At 38.6% G+C, this 14,326-nt stretch overlaps 1 protein-coding gene across 1 annotated transcript in view; it reads right to left on the bottom strand.

Annotated features, from left to right (window-relative positions):
* PXDN (peroxidasin homolog (Drosophila)) overlaps positions 1 to 14,326 on the bottom strand; it is a 94,903-nt gene that overhangs the window by 71,452 nt on the left and 9,125 nt on the right. The gene's annotated exons all lie outside the window — the stretch shown is intronic.

Below are 14,326 nucleotides of genomic sequence, written 5' to 3'. Positions count from 1 at the left end.
TTTCCTCACATTAACAAAGTACTAAAAATACCAGAAAGAAGCATGAAACACTTTTAGACAAAATGTTTCTACACTTACCTGTTGTTCCTAAGGCCAAAAAGTTCATTTCTGAGTATAAGGGAAGGCAATTCTGTACTACTTCAGTCTTCACACTTTAATGCCATTTTAAAAATAATAATTCAATCTGATTTTTCCATTTTGAACACGTTTCAGCTTACATCCTTGTTTTCATCACCCCTCATCAGTTACAAACTAGCTATCACTCAGGCCATATAAATACCATTTGGGCCACATGGAGAGCAACTTCACAGGCTTCCCAGGAACACGTTACAGCTAACATTGACTCTCAAGGGGTCTTTTCTAGTCTTCAAACAGAAAGGAAAATGTTTTCAACCACATGTGTATGCAAAAAAAATGGGGAAAAGATAAAACATTTGGTTAGTCTTGCCAAAGTAGAATGAAAAAAAAAAATTAGAAATATCTCTAAAACATTAAATTAAATACAAACCTGCCTTTTAGGAAAATCGGGGGTTTTAAAAGAAATACCTAGCATGACAACTCAATACATGGGAGATTAATTAAAAATTAATTCAGGAAAGTAAAAATCGTAAACGTTTCCAAAGCAAGACATTAGCCTTTGCTACTGGGCAGGGGCCGCATGCCCGGGGAAGCGCGGAGAGGGGGGCAAGGAGGGAAAGCGGCAGGGGACTTTCTCTGCAAGGAGGTCTCACAGGGGCACCTGCAGTCCTCTGCGTGCGCAGAACCTGGCCCTTCAAGTTGTATCACAAACTCGGCTTATTTCTAAGGTTTTCCCTCAGGGCAGGCCTATCCCGGTGAGGTCCCAGGGCCTGGTTAACAGGTTCCCTCAGGAAGCAGTTCCTCCTCTCCCACCGCCTGCCAGGCCACCTCTTCACCGGCTAACAGGAGCGGCCACCGACATCACAGGCCACAAAATCAGCGAAATGATTCAAGTGAAACCAAATGGTTTTTCCCTTGTTCATTTTTCAGCTAACTCTTGAGAACTGACTCAGAAGACCAAGGGCAGGAACAAGCCGCTACTGTTAGCACCCAGCAGCCAAAAGAAACCCAAATACCACTCACTGGGTGTTTCTGGGTTGGGGTTTTTTAATGGCAAAGGGTACAATTTCTATTTTGTAAATTAAAACAAAAAATTTAAACAAAACAAGTAGGTACATACTAGCATTAATATAGTAAATAGACCAGCTATTTAAATGTATTACTTAATATTTTCTTTTACTATACAGTGTAAATAGTCATCTCAAAAAAAAAAGTTTGAGTATAACCCACAGCCAAAAGTTAAAAAAAAAAAAAATCTTAGGTTTAATAAGCAGATATAGCTACTAATTACTTTTCAGCTTTGAATAATAGATTCTTAGAATGTTTGTTCTACCCCAAAATACATATTTACATATCTTGGAAATGTATAAACTACTAGTACTCCACTTGACTAAGACCACTACCATCTATATGGCTTAAAAGCCAGTGAAAAAATTCTTTCCCACAAATAGTATTCACCAAATTTTAAGTTCACCTGAAAAAGAACCCTCTTGGACCCACAGCTAAACTATCACTGCTGTAAGACTGATCAGAAGAACAAATACACCCTCTGATCCAGAGGCATACAAATACCAGTTTATGGCTGGGATTTCCACAAATACTTAAGACACCTTAAGTAGAATTTAAGAAGATGAGGAGTGCAAGCCACAATGCTGGCAAGCATCAGAAGTTGGGCTACTACAGTAGTGTCATGGCTGAAATCTCTCCTGAGAGATTATATACTTGCTCTGGTCTCTGGAGGGACAAACCCTTCCCATGTTCAAACCATAGGGCTAAAGAGAATGCTGAGCTGAATGGACATTTTATTTCCCACCCACTGAAGGTTTGTCACTATGCAGTTAAAAACAACATATTTATGGAGCAAAAGAGACACCAACCAAGAGAAAAAAAAGGCAAAATTTAAATCCACAAAGGCATTCAACATTTCATATCCTGCTGTTACCAGAAATTTCTTATATGTGGGTCCAGATCTTAAAAAGAATTTTTTATGGGCATCTACCATCATGTCCAATTATCTCCCAACTTCAAAGTTAAAAAATAAAATAAATTAATTCCACCCCAATCATCAGCTTTTTTTAAAAGCAATTTTTTGTTTATACTGTCCAGAAGATTGGCTCCTGAAAAATGAAATATCCCTTCAGAGAAATAAGGATATTTTCAAAGCTAAGTCAACCTGCTAAAGCCGATAAGTAAATAAAAGATATTTTAATATTTAAGGATCCTATAAATGCCAATTCTATTTCAGGTAACAGACTAAGATGTATTTAGTATTAAAGACTAATGTTGAGATACATTTTTTTCTGCTTTTCATGAAAAAAGTTTGGGAAGGTAGTTACAGCAACAAAAAAAAACAAAACCAAAAAACAACCAGGATACAAATTCTATCATAAACAATGTCTGACAAGCAAGGCTAATGCTATTACAAAACAATTCCTCATGGATATCCACAGAAAGAAAGTAAATGAAAGGTAATGGAAAACTGTTACCTGCAGAATCTGGGTTGCACAGATATTACTGGGTTTGTATATACTGGGGGAATTCAAAATGTTACCAATCTTGAAAAGAAAGCTAGTTTGAATCCAAATTGATATTGTTGAATGGTGAGTGCCAAACCACAACTAGTTCTTATCTCTTCCTTTGGTGAATAAGGGGTTATAAACAGATGCCATGGAGTTACAAAACTGACCTACATAATACACCTGAGTACCTGAGTATGCAGGCTGTACAGAAGTTATTTACCTACCTTTTATATCTGTTCTCTAAGTGTTGGTCACATTGCAAGTTCATCAAAACGGAAAACTTCCCCTATACTACCTAATGTGTTTGGCATACCCACAAATTTCTTCAAAAGATAGTTATATCTTACATCCATTGATGGATAGATATCTTTTATACAGATATGACCAGTATAAAGATTGACACTGAATGCTGCTTAATTTTTTTTTTATAAATCTTGCTTTCTGCCACTTAAATTACTTTGTCAAACTGTTCAGCTGGAAATCTCCAATGAATATTGTCACAGACTATTTCTACATTTTAGACAGTATTTCTTCTGTTTCCACTACTTTTATTCAATTCTTCACGTGAAAGATGTATCCAAAATATATAAAGAAAATAGAAGATGTCAAAAAGAAAACATCTACTCCAGAAAGACCATGAAGTTGACACAGTATAAAACATCTCAGAAAATACTCATGTCATAATGGGAAGATTAGAAGATTTTCTGGCTAAGTTTTCAAAACTGTCATTCACTGGATCAAGAAAGATGTTTCGGCATGTATCAAAATTTTAGAAATTACAAGTGATTTAGCTTATTCATAGAGCACTCAGGAAAAAGAATAGCTTGAGTTTTAAAAATTGTTTTAAATAAGGTATAGGTGTTTCTGTACTAAGAAAGGTCTTTACAGACCTTTAATAATTGCCTGGTAGCAATTATTTACACTCCTGACAGCTACGTCTTCAATCTACACATAAAACATGCTTTATCTATACATAAAAGTCTAAGTAGCGAATATTCTAATTGATTTACTTTAGCTGATTCTACCCCCTACATAGGTGCTATTACACTTACTTAAGCTTTGCCCAGGCCAATAAAATTAAATCAGAAAGTTAATGACTTCAATCCGGCCAGAGCAAACCACCTACTCACATTATCAAATTGCTCTCATTGGCTCTTGCAGCCCCATCACAGCTCTGCAGTTCTTCCTGCCCGACGAAAGTCTGTCCTTTCTCTGGCACTTTAAACCAAATGCCTGGGCCTTTTTTATTGGAGACGGACAATGTTACCTAAGCCAAAGATCTGAATTTTATGATTCAGTTTATGTCTTTAAAAAATAACTTAAAGCACTCCCACCTCTTAAATTTCTCAGAGAGTTTATCAAAATACCATCAACCCAAAACTTTTTTCTTGAACCCAAATTAGTTTTTATCCCAAAGTGTGACAAAATATCCCTTAGAAGGCATCCTGCTTTGATAGGCAGCTTCCCAGCAGCAAATCAATCACTGTTTATTTTTTATAGATATATGCCACACCATCACACTGCTGCTCCAGCTTTTCACAGTACCTTAGCAGACAAGGTAATGCTGCATATATATTTTTTTAATTTATTTTGAGTTTTGAATGCCTCACTAGAGCTATTTGTGCACCAGACCGCACACTGCCCCACATATTTTCCAAAATATTTTTGAAAAATTGAAAAAAAAAAGTTGCCTCATCCACCATTATAAGACTTTGATTCAGACACACTTTAAAGATTTGAATACCGATGATAGATTTAATCTGATTCTCATGAAATTTATCTGATTGTCATGATAATCAATCATTAAATAGAAGCCACCATGAGATATCAGAGTGTAATTTTATATCAATGTGGCCGATCAAAGCTATGTAAAACCAAAATATTTACCTTCTGTAGAGCATGGTGGACATTGGACAGAGGTCTGAATAAGCCTCTGAATTCAACTCTTTTGAGAATTCTGCACTGAATTTCATGGTGCCCCAGCTACGCCTCACACTGCCTGGAGATAAATCAAAGCAAGCATGGACTCACTTATTCTATATTTTTTCTCGTACAAAGGAAACCGGCAGCCATATGGCTAATAAAAGGCTATTAAATTCATTAATCTGGCTAACACAACGCAAATAACTTGACACTTAGCAGTCATCATCCTGCTTACCAAAAACAGTCATTAGTTAAGGTAATGCTGTGTACTAAGTAATATTCTTTTCCTTTTTTATACCAGCCAGGCAATGAGCAGACTGTTGTAATAAGTGATTTAAGGGGAAAGAATGCTGAAAGAAAATGTTTCTGAAAGATCTGGGGAGTGGCAATTGGAAAGAGAATAAAAGATCTGAAAGTCTGAATAACAACACCACAGCACACCAGAAAAGGGAGCAATGTCACAGCCACTAAAACTAATTTTGGAGTTGAATACAAATGCTCCTCATTTTGCTTAGTAAAACATAGTTAAAACTCAGAAAAAAAACCAAGAGAGAACACTACATCATACCAAACTTCACAGTGTTGATTCTGCAAACTTTCACAAGGTTCAAGAAACGATGCCAGGCACTGCACAAACTCTTCAATGTCCTAATCTTTTTTAATCTGTGTAAATACAGATTAGGCAAAAAGACATGAAACTGAGAACCCACACCAGTCTCTCCCTCATGTCTTTCTCAAGAAGTTTGAGAATCTTTGTTATTTGCAATGAATCAAACATTCATTCAATTTTCTTTTTAAAAGAATCTCTTGACTCTTATTAGCAACAGTAATAATTCCATACCAAAAAGAAAACAAATTTGGCAGCCTGATAAGCAAAGGAAGGAAAAGGAAATATTTGAGTCACTCCGTTCCAGCTCAGCTAGCTCTCATTGCACCATCTCTTTGGATTGTCTTGAAACTGTGCCCGTGTTTGCAATAATAAAGCCTGTAAAGCTATTTTTGTTTTGGTTTTGTTTTTTTTCATCAAATCCAAGTGGAACAAATGACAATTAGGCCTCGTTGTTTCCATTTTACTGTATATATGTCTATATACACACACACACACACACACACACACTATGTATAGCGTGTGTGTGTGTATATATAAACACAGACATACACACAAGTATTTAAAATATTAACTTATTTTTATACATAAATTTCTCCAGAAAGACAAGCAACTATAAATATTTAGCTTGTGTGATAATAGATTTTAAATGTCACCTTTATAAATGGACCTTTTCTGGAAGTGAAGTCTTAGCCTATAAGGCTGTAAACACTTTGGCTTGCTGGAAAAAGACTCAGCAAATATCCAAGGCCAGAAGAATCAGAAGCCTGGTGATTACTCATGTATACAAAGCTAAGCATAAGTTCACATTTGCGAGATGAGATCTAGAGTGTACAAAATATTCAATCACAGAATAATATATGAAGTGGGGAAAAATACTGTAAACAAACTACAGTAAGCTTTGAAAGTCTCAGAAATATGAATCCAAAAAGAAATAATTGAAAAAATACCATTCTGAGAGATGAATCAAGATGGGTGAAAATTTAGTTTGTTTTTCAATTGTTCAAAATAGAACTGGGGCCTGAAAACATTAATCTAGCATTTTCATTTTACCCATTATACGCAGTAAAATATTCCTGTAAAAGGACATTTTGTAATTAAAAAAATAAAATACTATGCAATTTTACACATCATGCACTATTTCTCCTCCTCTTTTGTTATTTTCTGAAAGTTGTCTGCTATTTTTTCATGTCATAATAGCAATTTCTCCTATTATATTGTTTCCTTTCCACAGCTTCCTTCTATCTTTACCCCAAGCTCTGTTCTCTTCTTTACTGGCTATAGTTTCTATTTTTCTTTTCTGGTGGACTTTCAACTTTTTAATTTAAACTTAGTTTACTTACAAGCCAATCCATAAGCACACGTGGGCAGCCTAACATTCATTTAATATCTAAATCACCAAGTTTTCTGCTGGTTGGTGACATCCCCCTCTCATCTCTTAATGAACACTGACCTCATCTGGGAGAGAATTCAGTAAGAGCTATTCAGAAAAATGGAGGTTGGAATATTTATTAGTCATATTTTTCTCTTAGGCATGTGTTTACCACAACATTAGACAAGACAGTCACCCCTCTCCTTGTGTCTCAGATCCAGAACCTCCTGATGATGCAAGGGATAGGCATCTCCCTCTTAATTTTTCACCAGCCTTCTTTGGGAATTAGGAAAGAGTATATTTACTCACGTCCAAGCATCCATTTCTTACTCTTTTACAGTGAGTAATCCCATGTTTGTCTCTGCTACTCAAAAATTTCTTTTTCAGTGTCCCTCATGCCCCTAAATTCCCCAAAGTAATGATGAAAATTGATGTAACTCGTCACTTTTAATTTTGCTGTTGTTTGGGAAAACTGAGTAACAGCAGAGGCACTGAAGCTACCTTCTAGCAGAAGCTAGCAGAAAAATGTTTAAAACTGTGATTTTCAACTGGGGACCTCAACAACAATACCAAGCGAACCACTTATTTGTATAATCTTCATGGCTTTCTAAAATGTTTCAGTAGAATAAACGAAAAAATCTTGTGCTGACCACAGTCCAAATTCCCAAAGCTTTGGGAATTAGGAGACAATCTTTTGAAACAAACAGCTAGAAAGCAAATATCCTACACAGTCCAGATGAGCATATAAAGAGATGTTTGTAGTAAATGGCAAATTTTCATAGTGGGGAACGATACCAGTAGAGTTTCATAGAGAGCTGTGATGGGTTCTGCGTTGCTCAATTTATTCATAAGGGGAAGAGGGATGAACAACAGAGAGGACAGAGTTTTGCTTATGATATTTATCTATTTTAACAAAGTCTGAATAGGAAGAACAGTGGAAGGACCTGTCAACAGTCCATGAATGGCTTTTAAAATGCAGACCTAATGCAAAAGTGATGATTCTCCCCCTCTACTCCGCTCTCGTAAGACCCCACCTAGAGTACTGCATTCAGCTCTGGGGGCCCCAACATAAGAAGGACATGGACCTGTTGGAGCGAGACCAGAGGAGGGTCACAAAGATGATCAGGGGGCTGGAGCACCTCTCCTATGAAGACAGGCTGAGAGAGTTGGGGTTGTTCAGCCTGGAGAAGAGAAGCCTCTGGGGAGACCTTATAGCAGCCTTCCAGTACTTAAAGGGGGCTTATAAGAAAGCCGGAGAGGGACTTTTTCCAAGGGCATGTAGTGATAGGACAAGGGGTAATGGCTTTAAACTGAAAGAGGGTAGATTTAGATTAGATTTAGGAGGAAATTCTTCACTGTGAGGGTGGTGAGGCACTGGAACAGGTTGCCGAGAGAGGTTGTGGATGCCCCATCCCTGGCAGTGTTCAGGGCCAGGTTGGATGGGGCTTTGAGCAACCTGGTCTAGTGGAAGGTGTCCCTGCCCATGGCAGGGGGGTTGGAACAAGATGATCTTTCAGGCCCCTTCCAACCCAAACCATTCTATGATTCTATGATATTAATATAAAGTAATGTATATGGAGAAAAACAAACTTTACAAATAAAATGGTGGGCCTGGAACTGATCATTACTATTTATGGACAAGATCTTAAGCTACCCTTGATAATTCCATGAAAACAACAGTTCAAGAGAAGGAAATATGATGTTGGGAATTATTAGGAAAGGAACAGAAAATGAAAACAGAGATGATCCTAGTGCCGGTGTATAAATCCCCAGTTAGCCCACATACCAGATCTGTCCATGTAAATACTGGGAAAGTTATAATTCCCTCAACTCAAAATACAGCAGAGCAGGGAAGGGGCAATTCAGATGATGAGAAGTTAAGAACATCGACCTTTCAGTGAAAAGACTCCTCAACTTTAAAAAGAAATGAATGGAGAAGCTTAGGATCAAAGGTCATAAAATCATGGCTGGCATTGAGATGACAGCGAGGGATCGAGTATTCACTGTCTTTTCCAACAGAAGAAATGGGGGACACCAACTTGCAGACTTCAAACAAAAGAGAGCAATTTACACCATGTAGTTTGTGTAGTACTCCTCCTCACCAAAAGTTATCAGTGTAACAGCTAAATTAGTTGAAAAAAAGAGGTTAAATTGTGGAGGAGAAATTCATCAAGTTTTACATATAATATGGAAATAACCTTTAGCTCAGAAAATCCCTAAACTGCAAATTATTATAAGGATGAACCACTATATGCTGCTCTATGCTGTCTACTTGTTTATAAGCTGCCCTTTCAGTCACCCTCAAAGAACACATATTAGGTCAAATGGATCTTTGGTTCTACTCATTACAGAGATCTTTCTGTAAACAAAGACATATTCAGCATTTTAACACTCAAATGTTAAGTATTTACTGGTCAAAAACACATCTTAGTAAAAAAGAAGAAAAACAGAAATTATATTTATTAACTGTAACATGAGACAATGTATTCCTCTGATGACAGTGTGTTAAATATGCAGTAAGATACTTGCAGGAAACAATAGGTATGATTTTGCTCCACACATTTTCCCGTTCTTTAACAAAGAATTTGATGAGGGTTAACTTGCTGCTGAGATGACACAAATACTTTCCCACTAGTGGGTCTAGTGACTTGCAGATGCATTCTTGAAACGAAGACTCATTTGCATCCCTCAGCAGCTTTGCCTAAGGTCTCCCAGTAAATGCCAAACACTCTATCCACGTTGTGCCCTTGTGCCCCCTGCTAACAACCAAGCACATACTGCACGCTCTGCACATGTGCCCTTCACACATTCATGCCTTGGCCCTAGCTCGTTCCATCCAGCAGTACAGACAGATTGCCTGGGAATGGCTTTGGCAGGGTTAACATCCTACACACACTCCAAAGCTGCTTTGCAGGGGAGGTTTGGTGTCTTTTGCAGTATCCATTTGATTTGTCGGTACTCAGAGAATAGGGCTTAATGGAAGAGAAATACTCCCCTTTTAGCAACAACTAACATACTTTAAAGTAGGTTACTTTCTGTATTGTGTATGACCCCTTAGCCTGATTTTTGCAAGGAGTTTCTTTCTGTCAAAAATACTATGAAAACATTCTCTTCTGAAAAATAAAATATTTCAAGCTTCTGTTGAGGCAAAGAAATATCAACATCTACACACAGATGTTTAAACTCCTTTTATTGTCAACAGAAGACTAGTCAACACACTCATGCTAGAGAAGGCTGGAGAATGAATAAACTGCCGGAACAGTAGCAGCTTAATTCAGTTGTCCTAACAGTGGTGCCTGCTGTTAGTTTAGATGTCCTAGGCTATCTGAGACATCTGTTGGGAGCAAGCAAGTATGACACAGACCCAATAGGAGACCTGTGTCCTTTTTGGAGAAGCAGCTGGAAGCCAGAAACTATTTTCTCAAGGGAATTCAAATACTATAGTTAGCAAATTAATCAAGTCCTAGGCGTCCCCCTTCCTTCGAGGCGAGTCCTGCTCCAGGCACTATGGATTGTTGGCTAAGTTGCTACTCGCTAGAAGGGAAGCTCAGACACCACACATGGCTGTAGGCTCCTGTCTATAGAGACCTAAATGTAGGTGTTTTAATCTCAAATTTAATCCTGCATGTGGTCTTAAAATCTCCATGAGGGAAGACCTAAGATAATTTTTATTGAAATAATCTTATGCTTTCCCCCTGCTTTGTGCAATTCAAGCAAATCATCATTGGCATCTAATGCAGTTTGCTGCGTAGCCACGAGTCTGTCAAGATCTGCGTTCGTATTCAGTTATTCTCAAACACTTCAAGTAAACCTTCAGTATTTGTTCTTCTTTTTTGAACACTACGTATATACAAATCTCTGCGTCTTAACTAAAATCTTATACCAGTGTCATATCTCTCGACTACCTCCCATACATAAATTGATGCTCAGCAGTGAAGCGATCGAGCTTACTCACAGTCCAGATTTGAGACTACATACAATCCTTTGTCCTTCACAGTGCTGAGGTGCATTTATTTGTTGTCTTAATTGCTCAATCTACTGGAAGTTTTCTAAAAGGGTTTCAAAGATCTGATCGGAAGCAAGGATCCTGCATTTTTCAGATGAGAATGGGCTGGTGGTTTGCTGACTGATGATGCATCATTTGCAAAGAGCGGATCTGCAAATAGCATGCATCCTTCTGCTATGATAGCCCAGAGACTCATGCACTGACAGAATTCATACATACCACCCATTTCTTTTCCCTAAATGCCTCTGTTAAGAGGCATAATGTTATCACAAATCAACACTGAAATGCGAAATGTCATTATGTTTCCATTACCTCTATCTCTTTGGTAATTCATGTACACTCCAAACAGATGTGTGATTTGTGTAATTCAGTTATTTTTTTTTAAATTGTATTAAGATCGATGCGCTTGAAAAGCAGCAGTAATGGTTTTCACCGGCATCGTGAGCGTACATCAGATTCCACAAAAATTGTCATGGAGCTATGAAAAAAATATAAGTACCTCTTACACAGCTGTCTGGAAAGTCACCATAGAATTAAACAACTAACGCTTTCCCCTTTCCCTTTGCATGGATCCTTGACATTCACACTACAAACTAGAAATTAAAATAAATAAATAGGTATGCACTGTAACCTATCCAGTTTGTAGAATATGTTGGAATCATGTAAACAAAAGCAGTAACAAGCAACACTGAGACCGTTGCCTTCAATTTAGTTTCAGCTGCCAAGAAAAACTTTGAACAAATTTTAGTATTGGTCTGAGCATGTGTAAGGAGTACTGTAGACAGGTTTGGATTTTGGTCCTGTTTAGGCAAGATACAAATAGTAACATACTGCATCAATACTCAAAGGACCCCTGTCAGAATTACAAACACCATGAACTAAAAATGGCTGTAAAACACAGAAATACCCTAAATAAATCCGAGATAGGATACAATTCAGGGAAGAGAGGACAGCAATAGTACTGTATCCAGAATTCTACATTCCTCAACCATTTAAATGGTCTAATATAAATATGTTTCAGCAATTTCCATGAATACACAAGCACTCTATATTTAATCAAAGATGAAAGGAAACTTCCAGGACCGCACTTAAGGCAAGAAGTGGTTTTGCAAACCACTTTGAAGGTGGGTCTCCATTCTTAAGGGAAGTCAGCACCGGACCTGCTGACTGGGATGCTGGCCCTAGTCCTCCAAAGAGCCTGGGCAATAATCTCATCCTGGGTGAAACCACGTACTCACAAGGCTCCACAAGCACTTTCAAAGCTGGCAGAATCCACTCGGCAGAAGAAATCGAAGCCGTGGATCCCAGCCTGCAGCAGGGAAAGGGGAAGTGCCAGAAAGTGGGGGAAGCAGGAGGGAGTGAGAAAATGTACAGCCAGAAGTAGCACTGGCAAGGTCAGCAACTAGTAATGTTATGAACAGTTTTCAAAAGAGAGCCTGAGATTAGGAGTAGACATTTTTGATATGTGGGGAAAAACATTTGGCTGCACTGTTGGTCTGGGCCCCATGCTGTTTTAATCCATATAACAAATTATATGTGAAGTAGAGCAAAGTCAACTCAGCTTCCAAAATGGGACAGTTTTCAGAACCAGTGCTCAGCAAAAACCAAAATAACTATATACTTATAAATGAGGAAAAACTTATGGTGATTTTTTTTTTTTACAAAATTACTTTGCACGATCAATCTGTGTCCTAGGAAGAAAGAAAACAGACAAGAATGTGGAATTTACCAATGCCAGTAAAAATGGGCTTAACCCACCAGCAACACACTTTGCAGCATTTTCTTAAAGAGGAAGGCGTTCAATTGAAATTAATTAATTATTTCTAATTATCTAGCTATCAACACCACTACTAAAGAAAATTCGTTTAATATACGGGCTCCACATGAAAGATGAACTGTGGAAGTGAAACCAGAGATTAAATACCTGCTTCTTATTTTCATGCTTAAAAACAAAATTATTTCTTGAGTACAGAAAGCCTTCTGTGGGTGATGGGCTACCTCTACGTAGTATAACACTGCTGGTAAAAAGTAAGGTAAAAATGAGTAGTAAACCACCTGGTAATTCAGTGAGTACCTCAGAAATGTAATAATTAATCTGAAAGTACATCCTACAGCCAAAGGTAGGAAACTCATACACAGTAGGTAAGCTATTTATGTATAATTGGTATCTTCAAACTACTGATTACTGAATAAATTATACCATTGTTCTTTGTCCCAGAGATTCATATTGCCTGACTATCTCCTGGCCCATCTCCTCCCCATTCACAGCCATTCAGCAGAACTGTAGCAGGAGTAATTGTGTATTTACAGATGTAGTATTACTTATTTTATTTATAACAGTCCCCTAGTCGATTGGTGAAAAAGGAGAATACCCATTACCAGATGACAAGTAAGGGCCACCATTATGTTTTAAAGAATGCTCGTCATCCGCAGGTGTATTTTGATAATTACTGTTCTTTGTCAAGCTGAAAAAATGTTTTTAACTTCTTTTTCATTAGTTCTGCTGCATTGTAGTTTGCATTATACTGGAATGATAATTCAGATTTGGGATACTAGACAATATGATATATTAGTGGGGTTAGGTATAATGCTTGCATTGTTCACATATTCTCCTCTGACTCACTGCAAGATTATAAATACCCACCGTAAGGGGAGCTCCACCCTGGCTAGGTTTAATCTAATACTTTCTGCTGTTGCAGGCCCTTCTACCTTTAACATGAAACTAAGCCATTGATACTTGATTCCCTACCCTAAGGATTTTTTTTTTTCACATTTCAGATGATTCACGAAACTAGCTTTACACAGTTTCCTGTAATCTCAAAGCAAAAGGTGTTCTGTAAATGTACTTTGTTTGAAATGTAAGAAACATTAACCACCCACTTCCTGTATTGTTCCCTAAAAGGTTTACAAGTACTGCAGGACTAATCCCATTCTGCCAAAAGGCTGCGCTTCTTGCCAAAGAGGGACTCAGTTAATGTTAAATGACTGTACTCTTCACCTTAAATAATACTTGGAAGCTGAAACACACCAAGGCTTTATAGATCCCTTTTGAAAATATCTGACAAAGTCACAAGTCAATTTATTACAGGAGGCCCTGCAGAAAATTCCCAGGGCCAAGCTCTGCTCAGCCTCCACGGCTGCGTGTGCGTAAGGGAAGGACGGGGCTGGCGCCAAGAGCTTTCTGAGCCCAAGTAACGCAGAAGCGGGTCAGTGGAAGAAATCCGTCCCTCACAGTAAGCCTCGAAACAAAATAGCTTGCGATGTGCGTTTAGATCTTTGCATTTATGACAGGCAAATGTGCCTGGAAAGGACAGGGGTGCAGTAAAATCGACGTGAGCGAAATAAATTTTAATCCTTGCCAATACCGAATTTCATTGCCAACACAGTCCTACTCAAAACAGTGGCTGGACCCTAGAGAAGAACGGCCGGGCGCTTCAACTGACGCATTAGTGCCTGAATTAAGAAATCGGACAGAGAACTGTAAGTTCGCATGTCCTCAGTCCTTTGCAGGGACTTGAACCGGGTCAGTCTTCGGGTAAGCCCAGGCTCTGGGTCCCGCTTTGCTCACCCATCCCCACCGCGCCTCGGAACGGAAAGGAACGGAACGGGCTACATCGACCGCTGCCGATCCTCCTGCCAGCTCAGCGGGCTTTTTAAGCAGGATACGAAGGAAGCGGCCAAATCCTTCGAGGGACGATGAAGCTGGAGACACGCTGCCCGCAGGTTAACCAGAATCTCCACCTCTGACCGCCCCCGCAGGCCCAGGGGCACCCCCACCCAAAGCCGGGCAGGAGCGCGCCGGGGCACCGCCACCCCCCGGC

The sequence above is a fragment of the Haliaeetus leucocephalus genome, unplaced genomic scaffold (assembly GCF_000737465.1).
Source record: "Haliaeetus leucocephalus isolate CR32 unplaced genomic scaffold, Haliaeetus_leucocephalus-4.0 Scaffold217, whole genome shotgun sequence".
Classification (NCBI taxonomy): domain Eukaryota; kingdom Metazoa; phylum Chordata; class Aves; order Accipitriformes; family Accipitridae; genus Haliaeetus; species Haliaeetus leucocephalus.
The sequence above is the reverse complement of the archived record's forward strand: the minus strand, read 5'-3'. Positions and strand labels throughout refer to the sequence as shown.